At 45.2% G+C, this 14,128-nt stretch overlaps 1 protein-coding gene across 1 annotated transcript in view; it reads right to left on the reverse strand.

Annotated features, from left to right (window-relative positions):
- The window catches only part of MCF2L (MCF.2 cell line derived transforming sequence like), a 266,548-nt gene extending 257,739 nt beyond the window's left edge, over window positions 1–8,809 (reverse strand). Inside the window, exon 1 of the mRNA XM_063459777.1 lies at window positions 8,729–8,809. The gene's annotated coding sequence lies outside the window, so the exon portion shown is untranslated. The remainder of the gene's footprint in view (window positions 1–8,728) is intronic.
- Window positions 8,810–14,128: the final 5,319 nt, after the last annotated feature.

A 14,128-nucleotide genomic window follows, 5' to 3' on the forward strand; every position in this document is an offset into this window, starting at 1 on the left:
CCCTTTAACATCAAAGATTTGAGCTTCCAAGCATTTTTACAATGCAATTAAATCAAAGGTTTAATAATGTGAAGTGTTAATTAGACTTTCATCTAAACATGTAATGAATAATATATGAACAAATAAGCATTGTTAGAAATATGACTGTCCTAATAGCTGGGGATATATGATAGCAAAAAGTTAAATGGGACTCAACACGTCATTGAACATTAAAAGGAAGTTTCTGCAAAGTGTAAATTATAATTATAATAAAATAATATATGTATAATTTTTATTCTCATTAATAATTCTCAATACTTAAACAAGGATTCATGTGCAATAATTACATTTTATCCAATACTTAAAGAAACATCTTAATAAATACATTTTGGTGCATAGATATCGACCCTGCAGCTTAGCAGTTTCGAAACTATACAGTTTTCTTTTTGCTATATACAAACTAACATCCACCATGGTTTTGAACTAAAGTAGATTCAATTATTGAATCTTTTTTAAGTCAAATGTCAGAATGCAAAGCAGACACAAGGTGTGTGTCCAATGCATCTCTATGAAAAGTACTGGGTTAATTGTTTCTCTATGAGAAGCACCGAATTTGCAATTAATACTAATACATGTGGACATGAAGTATGTCTACATGGATTCTCTACAAGTAGCATTTGATTGGGCAAGTTATTAAAGGTTCACTATAGTGCCAGGAAAACAAACTAGTTTTCCTGGCACTATAGTGTTATTAGGTCCCTCCCACCCTTATGGCCACCCGCTGGGCTCAAGAGGGGCTAAGGGGTTAAACTCTTACCTTTCTCCAGTGCCGGGCTCCCTCGGCGCTGGGGACTCTCCGTCCTCTTCCGACGTCATCTGCTGGATGCGCATGCGCAGCAAGAGCCGCGCGCGCATTCAATCAATCCATAGGAAAGCAACGGCAGCGTCTTCTCACTGTGAAAATCACAGTGAGAAGCGCGGAAGTGCCTCTAGCGGCTGTCAATGAGACAGCCACTAGAGGCTGGATTAACCCTAATGTAAACATAGCAGTTTCTCTGAAACTGCTATGTTTACAGCTGCAGGGTTAACCCTAGATGGACCTGGCACCCAGACTACTTCATTGAGCTGAAGTGGTCTGGGTGCCTATAGTGGTCCTTTAAGCTTGACTTCACAGGATTAGAACTGGTATGCAATTTGTTGTCTTAGCACTGTAATAAAGCTAAAGGGACACTATAGTCACCAGAAAACTACAGCTTATTGTATTTGTACCTGCAGGCTTTTTGTTGTAACATGGTCTTTTTATAGAAAAGGGAGTGTGTACATTACAGCCTAGGGATACCTCCATTTACTACTCAGATGTCTACTAGAGGTGCTTTGATTCAATGCATCTCTATGAGGAGATGCTGATTGGCCAGGGTAGTGTTTGGCTTAAAAGAGATTATCAGAATTGACAATCTCAGCCAATCCAATGCTTAACTATGGGAAAGCATTGTGATTGGCTACGGTCATCACTTATGATGATGTCAACCAAGGAGGCCGAGCAAGCACCAGCAGACTGGAATAAAGGTAATATTTTACTATATCTAGAGTTCAAGCGGGGAAAGGGGGCCCAGAGGGGCTAGATAGTGTTAACACCATAGGCTCAGGAATATATGTTTGTGTTCCTGACCCTATAGTGTTCCTCTAAAGTAGGCTTCCCCAAACTCCGGCCCTCCAGATGTTGCTGAACTAAAACTCCCATGATTCTATGAATGAAATAGGCTGAGAATCATGTGAGTTTTAGTTCATTTCATTCATAGAATAATGGGAGTTTTAGTTCAGCAACATCTGGAGGGCCGGAGTTTGGGGAAGTCTTCTTTAAAGGGACACGTTAGTCACCAAAACAACTTTAGCTTTATGCAGGGCTTGACAAATTTGCTTGAAATCTAGGAACCAGCTAAAAAAGTTAGGAGCCAGATTTTTCAACGTCAAAAATACAATTCTTAAAAGGGACACTATAGTCACAAGAACCACTACAGCTTAATGTAGCTGTTCTGAAGTCTTTATACTGTCCCTGCACGCTTTTCAATGTAAACACTGACTTTTCAGACTAAAGGCATGGTTTACATTGCTGTCTGGTAACACCTATAGTGACAGTCACTCAGACAGCCTCTAGAAGTGCTTCCTGGGTAAGTGCTGAACAGTGTGCAGTGCCAACATTAAGGCCCCGGTGGCTTGACCCGTGTGTAACACCCCTCCCTCAGTCACTCTGTCACCCCCTCCCTCAGACACGGTCACCTCCTCTCAGTCTGTCACCAGTCACCCACTCCCTCAGTCTGTCACCAGTCGTCCCCTCCCTCACATACTCTGCCAGTAGGCACCCCCTCCCTTACTATGTCACCCCCTCACTCTGCCACCAGAAACCCCCTCCCTCACTGCCAAACCCTCACTGCCACCCTCTCCTTCCCTCCCTCTGCCACCTGTCACTCCCTCCCACGCTCTGCCACCTGTCACCCCCTCCCACCTGTCACTTCCTCACTCTGCCATCCCTATCCCACCCCACAATAAGAGTCCTACCCATACTACATCCCGATCACCCCACACTATGTGCCTTACACACTTTACATAACCTACAAACATGCAAACGACATCCCTAACCCACACCACGGTCCCTACACCTCTATACTGCACCGCACCATGTTCCCTACACACACTATGTAACTAACACACATACACACTACATCCCTTTCTCATACCTCACTATATTCCATACGCACACTACATAACCTACACAAATCATTTGGGGATAAAAGTCATTTTCAGTTTCGGTTTTCGGCCAAGGGCATCCTGAATTTTCGGTTTTGTTTTGGCCAAGAATTTTCATTTTGGCGCATCTCTAATCTCTATGAGAAGTTGATTGCGCAGCATGGCGTTTACCCATGCATGCGCAATAGTCTCCCAATGTTTTTCTATGGGGAAGCATTGGATTGCCTGAGATCATCAAGATTGATAATCTCAGCCATGGTGGTGGGTGCAGACGTGGCGTCACAGCAAAGTGTGGGAAAAAGGGTGAGTAAAAATACCTTTCCCATGTGATTGGAGGGGGAAGGTAACCTAAACATACACATTCACTGACAGACAGACACACTGATTTGATACACACACACTCACTGGCCAGCTCGGTCCCCACTGGACCCCAGGGAAGCAACCAACACTGCTAGCTATACATAGAGCTACAAAATAATCCTCCCTGTAAGGCAAATAATACAAACAGTCCACACACAAACAACACTACTGACAATCCACATACATGCACACAACCCTACAAACAGCATCTCATATGCAAAACAAGCAGCCCCACACATACACACAATTCAACATATCATTGGGACACACAATTCCTCAAGCAGCCCCCATACACAACCCACATTCATATGTATCATACACAATGCCACAAACTACTCATGAACATATACAATATAACAGCCCACATACGCTACAAAGCAACTTCAGCGCCCTTAAATAACACAAGCAGAATACGACAGCATACACAATTAAATAAATAAAAAAATAGTACCAGTACACCAAGAGACTTTAAGATCTTGTTTTGGCACAGTACTATTAAAAGGTTACCTACCATTGGTCTATACATTAAAATTGCTGCATTAAGCTAAAGTTGTTTTGGTAACTATAGTGTCATTTTAAGCTTAAAGGGAAACTCCAGTGCCAGAAAAACGATCCGTTTTTCTGGCACTGGAGGGTCCCTCTCCCTCCCACCCCCCAATCCCCGGTTACTGAAGGGGTGAAAACCCCTTCAGTGACTTACCTTGGACAGTGGCGATGTCCCTCGCCGCTGTCTCCGCCTCCGCGACGCTCCTCCTTGTGATTACGTCGGCCGGTCGCCCACCGGCCGAGGAGACCTAATGCGCATGCGCGGAAATGCCGCGCATGCGCATTACGTCTCCCCATAGGAAAGCATTGAAAAATCATTTCAATGCTTTCCTATGGGGTTTTGAGCGACGCTGGAGGTCCTCACACAGCGTGAGGACGTCCAGCGACGCTCTAGCACAGGAAACCTGTGCTAGAAACTAGGAAGTGACCTCTAGTGGCTGTCTAGTAGACAGCCACTAGAGGTGGAGTTAACCCTGCAATGTAATTATTGCAGTTTATGAAAAACTGCAATAATTACACTTGCAGGGTTAAGAGTAGTGGGAGTTGGCACCCAGACCACTCCAATGAGCAGAAGTGGTCTGGGTGCCTGGAGTGTCCCTTTAAGGATGAATTTAAACTTTAAAAAAATGTGGGACCTATTAAATTAAAGATAAAGAAACATAGGGAACTAAAATAAAATGATAATTTTAAATAATGTGCCTATAACCTCTTCACTAACACATGGTTTGAAGAAGAAAGAAAGTTCACGTCAGTGGGTAGAGCATTGGCCCGAGACAGCACTCTGCAATCCCATAAGTCAGTTTGGGATGCATTGCTAGCAAACAACAGTTGATTGCCGATCCTCTAGCTAGCATACTAACTGCAAGGGAGCAAATGGTCTAGGCCTCGAATAGCAAAATAAGATATACTGTGTATTCATACTACGCAGTCTAGACTGCTTAAGTAAAGACATGGCAAAATACCTGATGCACTGTCTCACTCAGGTGACTAGGAACCGAGGAAGTGCATGTCGTGAAGCAGAACTCCTCCGTCTAAGAAAGACATAACCTCTGGCAATAATTACAGAACTAAACAGTCATCATGTTCTCCAAATCTGACATGAAAGGAAAAGTAATCATCAAATTAAAACAGACTAAGCCAGGATTTGTGGAGAATCAACAAGGGAACTGCAAATATTAGGTAAAAGCAGCTGAATCGAACACAGTCTTCCATGCTATTTTACAAGCTCAGCCTAGAATTTCCTATTCCCCACAATTTTAGTTTTGATAAACAGTGCTAAAAATCACTAGACAGCTCCTCTGGCAGTTTACAAGGGACTGTAGGCAAATTGCGGTATAATATGTCTCAAAAGTAATGGTGGAACACAGCCCCATAGCAATAGGACTACTCTGCAATCTGGTTTTAAACTCACTGCAAAAAATAGAAAATTGCTAAATATCAAGCTAAAATAGCAAAAAATGTGGAAACTAATGAAAGTGCAGAACTTATCCAGCTGAGACAACTCTTTTATTAGTTATTAACTATTCCTGCTTTTGAAGAAAAGAAAAGGGAAAAAAAAAAACTGCATAGCACTGCAACAGTTTTCTAGTTGCCAAAGTTTATCATTCAAAATATACAGGTCAGGGCTATATTAAATTATTCTAACAGTTTTGCAAATTTACATTGTACAACTTCAAGTCTATTAGCATACACACCTTTCAGATGAAATGTGAAGTAAATTTAACTGCTTATTGACTAGCATGTTATGTGATTTTCTTTTCGAAGTTTGAATAGGATGGTATACACACATCACCAAAAACAAAAAAAAACCTAAACTTAAAAAAGTCAAGCATCACATTGAGCAAATCTAAAATGGCAGTTTATTAAAAAGAGTCGGGCATCATCTGAGCAGCACTATTTACTATTACATCACTGGCAATATGGTCAGGTTTTAGGACGGTTAAAGGGACACTATAGTCACCAGAACCATTACATCTTAATGTAGTAGTTCTGGTGTCTACAGTCTGTCCCTGGAGGCTTTTTAATGCAAACAATGAGGTGCCTAGGAACTTCCTGGAACAGTGAAGTACAGTGTGCAGCACTGACATTCAGCGTATTTAAGCTCGGAACACTCCCCATAGATAAGAATTGAAACAATGCATCTCTGATGAGACACTGATTGCACAGCACAGCACAGCATTCTGCCGAACATAAGCAATAGTGTCTATGGGAAAGCATTGGGTTGGCTGAGATGGTCAAATGTGATTACCTCAGCCAAGGAGGCAGAGTGAGGCAGCTGCAATTAAACTGGTGCGGTGCTGGAAATCAAGTGAGTAAAACACCTTTTTAAAGGCAGGCAAAGGGGGCCGATTACCTAAACAACGCATTTACAACTATAGCATCAGGAATACATGTTTGTATTCCTAACACTAGTGTTCCTTTAAGGATGTTTAGGCTAAAGGGACACGCCAGACCACTAAAGCACTTACAAGGAAATTATAGTGTTAGGAATACAAACCTGTATTGAAAATTAAATTGAATATTAAAAATATATTCGGTGCTAAAAAGGGAATATTGGATTAGTTTTAAAAGTTTGTATGTAAACAGAGCCTTAAAATGATTGTCAGGAATGCTGAGGACTGTAAAACGTGGATACATATGAAGCTGATGAGTTTCAGCCAAAAACAGTTTTTAGGTCACTCTTACAATTCTGCTCCAAGTCACAAGCATGCCTCTAAAATCTGTAATATTGGTTCTTTCCAAAAAAGCAAATGTTAGTGCATATGAGATTCTCGATACATGTTACATCATTTACACTGCAGAACATGTCTTAAATGGAAATAAATTGTAACAGATCCATAAAACAATAAGGATTCTGACTTATACAAATATCCAAGCACATATCTCCATGTTACTTATAACTGCACACATATTAGGACATAATATCAATATGTAGAATGCACTGATTCCTGTGTGTTTGCAGAGATTTAAAATATTTAGCACATTCAGTGTGCAGCACAATACTATGGTGAGGAGAATGTCTGCTTTAGGACTTAGCACTGCAGTAGAGAGGGGTGAAGCATGACAAATGGAAGATGCTTCATATTCAGCTAGCTTTAATGGAAAATACACCCATCTGAATGAGAATAGAACACCCTGTACCTCACTGGTTTTTTTTTTTTATCTCTGTACCTGCATAAAGTATCACAATGATACTTACAGAAAATATTTGGAATGTTAAAGTTGCAAAAAGACCAAAATGAACTAATTGTAAACTAAAGGAATATTATTGACACATACACAGATTCATTGTGAGGTTAAGGCTTTACAGTTATGGTTTGCAATAAAGCAATGATATTTTGGCACGCTTTCCAAGAAACACTATTTAAAAAGCCTACAGATTTCGCTCTGAATAATAGAAAATACATATAGAGACAAACAGTGACTCACACAAAAATGCATAAACCCCAAGGAGGGGGAGTAGGTGATACATTATCTGAAAGCATTAAAAACTTTGCATTGTGTATGAGGACTGAGCAGCACAAAACTATCAGGGGCAGACAATACACAAGGCTATGTCTGCATAATCTGCAAGCAATTTGCTGTGGTGCATTGCATGAAAGGTTATTGTTATGTCTAATTAGTAAATGGAGCATGTCACTGTATGGCTGTCAGTGATGTGAATGGAGCATGTCACTGTATGGCTGTCAGTGATGTGAATGGAGCATGTCACTGTATGGCTGTCAGTGATGTGAATGGAGCATGTTACTGTATGGCTGTCAGTAATGTGAATGGAGCATGTCACTGTATGGCTGTCAGTGATGTGAATGGAGCATGTCACTGTATGGCTGTCAGTGATGTGAATGGAGCATGTTACTGTATGGCTGTCAGTGATGTGAATGGAGCATGTCACTGTATGGCTGTCAGTGATGTGAATGGAGCATGTCACTGTATGGCTGTCAGTGATGTGAATGGAGCATGTTACTGTATGGCTGTCAGTGATGTGAATGGAGCATGTTACTGTATGGCTGTCAGTAATGTGAATGGAGCATGTCACTGTATGGCTGTCAGTGATGTGAATGGAGCATGTCACTGTATGGCTGTCAGTGATGTGAATGGAGCATGTCACTGTATGGCTGTCAGTGATGTGAATGGAGCATGTCACTGTATGGCTGTCAGTGATGTGAATGGAGCATGTCACTGTATGGCTGTCAGTGATGTGAATGGAGCATGTCACTGTATGGCTGTCAGTGATGTGAATGGAGCATGTCACTGTATGGCTGTCAGTGATGTGAATGGAGCATGTCACTGTATGGCTGTCAGTGATGTGAATGGAGCATGTTACTGTATGGCTGTCAGTGATGTGAATGGAGCATGTTACTGTATGGCTGTCAGTGATGTGAATGGAGCATGTTACTGTATGGCTGTCAGTGATGTGAATGGAGCATGTCACTGTATGGCTGTCAGTGATGTGAATGGAGCATGTCACTGTATGGCTGTCAGTGATGTGAATAGAGCATGTCACTGTATGGCTGTCAGTAATGTGAATGGAGCATGTTACTGTATGGCTGTCAGTAATGTGAATGGAGCAGGTCACTGTATGGCTGTCAGTGATGTGAATGGAGCATGTTACTGTATGGCTGTCAGTGATGTGAATGGAGCATGTTACTGTATGGCTGTCAGTGATGTGAATGGAGCATGTTACTGTATGGCTGTCAGTGATGTGAATGGAGCATGTTACTGTATGGCTGTCAGTGATGTGAATGGAGCATGTTACTGTATGGCTGTCAGTAATGTGAATGGAGCAGGTCACTGTATGGCTGTCAGTGATGTGAATGGAGCATGTCACTGTATGGCTGTCAGTGATGTGAATGGAGCATGTTACTGTATGGCTGTCAGTGATGTGAACGGAGCATGTTACTGTATGGCTGTCAGTGATGTGAATGGAGCATGTTACTGTATGGCTGTCAGTGATGTGAATGGAGCATGTTACTGTATGGCTGTCAGTGATGTGAATGGAGCATGTTACTGTATGGCTGTCAGTGATGTGAATGGAGCATGTTACTGTATGGCTGTCAGTGATGTGAATGGAGCATGTTACTGTGATATCTGATCTCACCTCTCACAGAAGCCTCTAGCAGACTGCAGGGTTGTCGGTGCTGCCTCCCTGCTCCAGCTGCGAGCTCCCTGTGCCAGCTCCCAGTCCATACACACGCTGGAGGTGTAGACAGGGAAGGGGAGGTGAAAGCAACGAGCGAAACACGAGAGATACAGGACTGGGAGGCAGCAGCCGTTGTGACTCGTGGGCGCCACCTGCCTGCACTGACAGGTAGGACACCAAGCCCGTGTGACCTTTCTCAGCCCAGCTGTTAATCCGTCCAGAGCCCGGGCTCTATCACTTCCTGCTCAGCTTTCACAGGCTTACATTGATTGTATCCCAAGAAGGAATCAAATGCTGCCTTATACAGCCTTGCTATGGCCAGGAGCATAAGCAGAACAATTTTACTGGAATAAGATTACCGAACAGGTCATTGACATGTCCTACAAATGTCATCACTGAACCTCATCACATGCTCTCAGACTCCCTTACAAATGTACTGACTACATGCCAAGCCTGGGTAACCAGCAACAAAACTAACTATTCACTAACAAACTGGAAACAGGAAGGTACTCTCCAAGCACCATAACCACTACAGGCATGTTGTGTTTACAGTACAATGCCACCTTAAATAGTCAAACCAGTGTAGTGTTACCTTACCAATACCTCCCAATATTTCAAACAAAGAGGGACACTTCCATTTTTATGGATGTTAGTTGGGTTGTGGCCAAGGGTAGAGCTGTTCTGAGAAATATTAGGTGACCTACTAATACTATTTATGCAACTAAAATGTAATTTAGAACAAGAACTTTGTATCTTATTTACAGACTGGTTTATAAACACATTTATTGGAGTTCAAAGACATTCAAGTGAGCTTTATTGCTGTGGAGCTCTGTAATACACTCAGATACATCAACACTATGGAGCTCTTATAAGAGACTGGATATAAAAGAGGGATTTGGGCCCAATAGGGGCACTTGGAAGGTATGAAGCCCATGGAGCAACGCAGGGGGGGAGTGGGCCTTGACAGGGCCAGAGAGTTGGCAGGTGAAGTTAAGGTCAAGGGGTGTGTACAAATTAATATTGGTTATGGGGGGAGGAGAGTAAGGGGTTTAAATAACGGACATTTTGAGGAATTGGCCTTTTTAATCAAAATCTCACTTACTTGTTACTTGTGGCAAGTCTGTGTGGTTTGTTCTCTTTCTTGCAGGTATGGCTTCTGCTGAAGAAATCCTGGCCAGTGTTAGAAGAATGGTAGAGGAGAAGGGGATGTCGTGGCTGCAGGGCCAGTTGGGGGTCGCGAGCACGTCTGCTCCCCCCACCGCGGTGATTGGAAGGAGGCCGGTGAGGAGGGCACGACCGCCCCAACGATTGAGCCCAGGAGCTGCACCGGCGGTGAGGAGGCGGCGGAGTCCGGCGTCGCAAAGTGCTGGAACCGCGGGCCAGGCGGAAGGACGGGCCTCGGGGGTTGGTGTGCGCCGGTCGGGAGCTACCCAGGCACAGAGGCCTTGCAGGAGGAGTGTGCCCCTCCGCACGTCCGCGGGAGGGAGGCCGCGGCAAACGGATGGAGCCGGCCCAACCCAATCATTATATTAAGGTTTCGGCAGATATGAGAGCAGATCTGGGGGTTTGGGCAAGTTTTCTGAGGGAATTTAATGGTAGAGTTTTCTTTCGGGAACCAAGGGTATCCTCCGAGGATATGGGCTTATTCACAGACGCTTCCGGGAGTGTGGGGTTCGGGGCTTATTTGGCAGGTCAATGGTGCGCCGACGAATGGCCGGCGGAATGGAAGGCAAGCCCTCTGATAGGGAACCTGGCGTTCCTTGAATTTTTTCCGGTGGTTGTGGCGGTGGCATTATGGGGTAAACAGATGGCAAACAAAAAGGTGGTCTTTTATTCGGATAACATGGTGGTGGTCCAGGCTATCAATGGTTTGTCTGCATCATCGCCTGCAGTTATACGGTTATTAAGGCATTTGGTACTTTTATGCATGTCCAGCAATATAGTGTTAAGAGCAAGGCATGTTCCGGGTTTCTTGAATGTGGTGGCTGACGCGCTGTCTCGTTCACAGTGGGACCGTTTCCGGGAAGCAGCTCCTGAGGCACGAGTGGACGGACAGGCATGTCCAGCGGAAATGTGGCGGCTCGGGATGTCGTGCTTGGGGAGTTCATAAGGAGTTCACTAGCGCCGGGCACCTGGGCGGCATATACAAAGGTTTGGCACGAGTGGGAAGAGACAGTGGCGCAAGTAGGAGGGGATCATTCAGCAGAGCAGCGGCTAGACATGTTGTTGTGGGTACTATGTCGACTATTTGCCAAGAAAGCATCTACGGCTATGGTGGACAGGCACATGTCGGCGTTGGCCTTCTTATTTAAATTTAACGGATGGGAGGATGTAACAAAACATTTCCTGGTTAGGCAAGCCATAAGGGGCTTTCAGAAGGGTAAGAAATCGGTGGACGCGAGGAGGCCGGTGTCTTTCGCGGTACTGCAAAGGCTAGTGGAGGCTCTGCCGACTTTGTTACTCTGACTATGAAGTGGTACTGTTTTCCGGGGCGTTTGTATGGGCTTTCTTCGGGGCATTTCGGATTGGGGAACTTCTGAGCAGCAACAGAGCCGGGGTTGGTGGGCTCCGGTGGGGAGACGTGGAGGTCAGTAATGATAAAGTACGGATTAAGTTGCGCCGCTCGAAGACGGACATTTTCGGTAAAGGTTGCTCGGTGACGTTGTTTAAATTGCCGGGGTCCAAGCTTTGCCCTGTGGCTTGCGGTGCCGGGTTCTTGGAAGTCCGCCCTGAGAGGGAAGGCTGTTACTTCATCCATGCTGATGGGACGGCGTTGTCCCGTGTTCAATTTGTTAGGGTTTTTCGGTCAGGTTTAGGTTAGTTGGGCCTGGACCCCATGCAGTTTGGGACGCATTCTTTCAGAATTGGGGCTGCGACGGAAGCAGCTCGTTTAGGGTTGGGTGACGAGCGGATCAAGCAGATAGGGAGGTGGGAATCCATTCGGTTCCGCTCGTACCTTAGACCTGACAGGTTGGTATAATGGGGGGTTTGGTGGCGTTTATGGTTACGATTGCTCTGCTGTTCATTGTTTTGTCTATTTTAGGTTGGTTGGTATGGCTGATCGGACACTCATAGAAGAGGGCCATGATGAGACGCAATGTTGCACAGCTGGGCTTTCCAGAGGAGACGGCAGTCCTAATGTGGTTGGGTTTCGGGGGTTTCAGCTGGCAGAGTATCAGTACGGTATTGTTTAAAAGGTTACAGTGGGGATCTCCCCCGGACATAATATTGGTTCAGGGTGGGGGGAACGATATGGGTCTGTTCCCCCAGCGGGAACTGTTGAGGAGGATGAAAAGGGACTTGGATAGGCTACGGGAGCTGGTTCCTGATGTAGTAGTGGTATGGTCAGAGATGGTGCCTCGTTTTGTGTGGAGACACGCTAGGGACCCTGCCGCGGTAGCGCGGAGTAGGGGTAAAGTCAATAAGACCATGGCGGCTTTTTTTAGAAGGGTGGGTGGCGTGGTTGTGCGTCACAGGGAGTTGGAGGGCATGCTGCCCGGATATTTCTGGAGGGACAGGATACACCTGTCCGACGTGGCTTCGGATTTGCTTAATTAGGGTTTTCAGGACGGGATTGCCCAGGCCCTGTTTCTGTGTGGTGGGGGTCGCACATGAACTTAAGGGGATCAAGTCATGTGCTGTGGCGGAATAGGGCGTGGGCTAAAGAGGATTTAGGTGGAATTGGAAGTGGGAAGGCCAAGGTCTAGGCTGGAGTATGCCGGAGTGGAAAATGGTTGGTAGGTTCAAGCTCGTTGGTGGCTACGAACCTGGGGGTGTAGGGGTGTCTGGGTACACCCCTACAGTTCAACATATGGTTATGGGGCCTCGTTGGTAGGCCATGTATTAAATGTTATGCATTATTGGAATGTTTATTATTGTTATTTGGTAGGGTCATTGTCGGGGGTATTGGGCAAGAAGGTCGGACGTAATTAATACTGGTGACAATGACCCTAAATTGTTAAATTGTTGAACATATATACAAGTTAATAAAGCTGTGGACTTTATACTCCAACAGAAATTGGTGTCCAGGTGTCAATTTATTATGGGTTTAGCACATGCCGAATAACGACTGTGCACATGTCATGCTTTAACTGGGCTCAGATGGACACTCACTGACCAGAGCCTCTGCATTCAGTTTTCTCCTGCAGGATCATCTGGTTAGCGCTGAGCAGAGTACTCAGCTGATTCTCTTAGGTCCTTTATGGGCCTTCTTTGCTATGTACAGTCAGAGCCGGCCATGGCCCCAGGCAGCACGTTAACTAGTCCGCAGCAAACGTTTATCTGCTCTCTAATTAGGAAATTCAACTGCCCGCCTTAGGTCTTTCGCAGACTGGGGCCTTGCGGCTGCCTAACTCACTTTAGTGCAGACTGATACATTGGTCCTCACTCTATGACTGAAGGCCTGACAACAGGAGGGGGCTGGCCATGGAGGTTAAATTTAATGACATCCATGCTCTGCCCCTTTTTGACAATGCCATGAAGAGGAGGATCATAGTCAGGGGCTGACAGACCAGTCAATAAACGAGAGCCTAAGACAGCCATGCTCTAGCTAAGGCACAGAAAACATAATTGCACACACATATCAACAATAGGTTGCCAGGCCCAGCAATCTCTCTGTAAGTGACCCCCACCTTCTTAGTGAGACCTGGGAGCAGGTGTGGACTGAGCACTCGGCAAATCGGTCATGGACCGAGGGGCAGAGGCTCTAATGGCTAAGGTGGGGAGTTAAACAATCTCCCCAGCCTGCACTCAGTAAGGGGTCCGCACAGCTCTCTGTGGACCCCTGCTGCTAAAAATATTCTCCTCCATGCATGGCCCACTGAAGGACAGCTAAAGGGCCATCCCAAAGACCCTCCTAGGCTGCCCCTCAGTGTGCCTGTTTCAATAAATACAGCCTTACTGGGCTGCCTGTAACCATAGACATAGAATACCTAGACTATGGCATTGCGTGCTGAGCGTCGAGGAATGCGGGTGCCATCTTGGACCGGTCACCGCTCTACTCAAGCTATTGAAGAACCCTTGGAAAGTCCATCTCACAAAAGGTAAGTGAAGGACTTGGGGCACTTAAGTCCTTAATAACCCCCCTACAGTGTTAATACCCCTACCCCAGCACACACAGTGTTAATACCCCTACCCCAGCACACTATGTGTATTAACACTGTGCGTGTGTGTGTGTGTGTGTGTAGGGGTAGGGGTATTAAGGACTATGTGTGCTGGGGTAGGGGTATTAACAATGTATGTGCTGGGGTAGGGGTATTAACACTGTAAGGGTATTAACAATGTAGGGGTAGGGGTATTAAGGACTATAAGTGCCCCAAGTCCTTCACTTACCTTTTGTGAGATGGACTTTCCAATGGT

This window comes from Pelobates fuscus, chromosome 1, assembly GCF_036172605.1.
Source record: "Pelobates fuscus isolate aPelFus1 chromosome 1, aPelFus1.pri, whole genome shotgun sequence".
Lineage (NCBI taxonomy): Eukaryota > Metazoa > Chordata > Amphibia > Anura > Pelobatidae > Pelobates > Pelobates fuscus.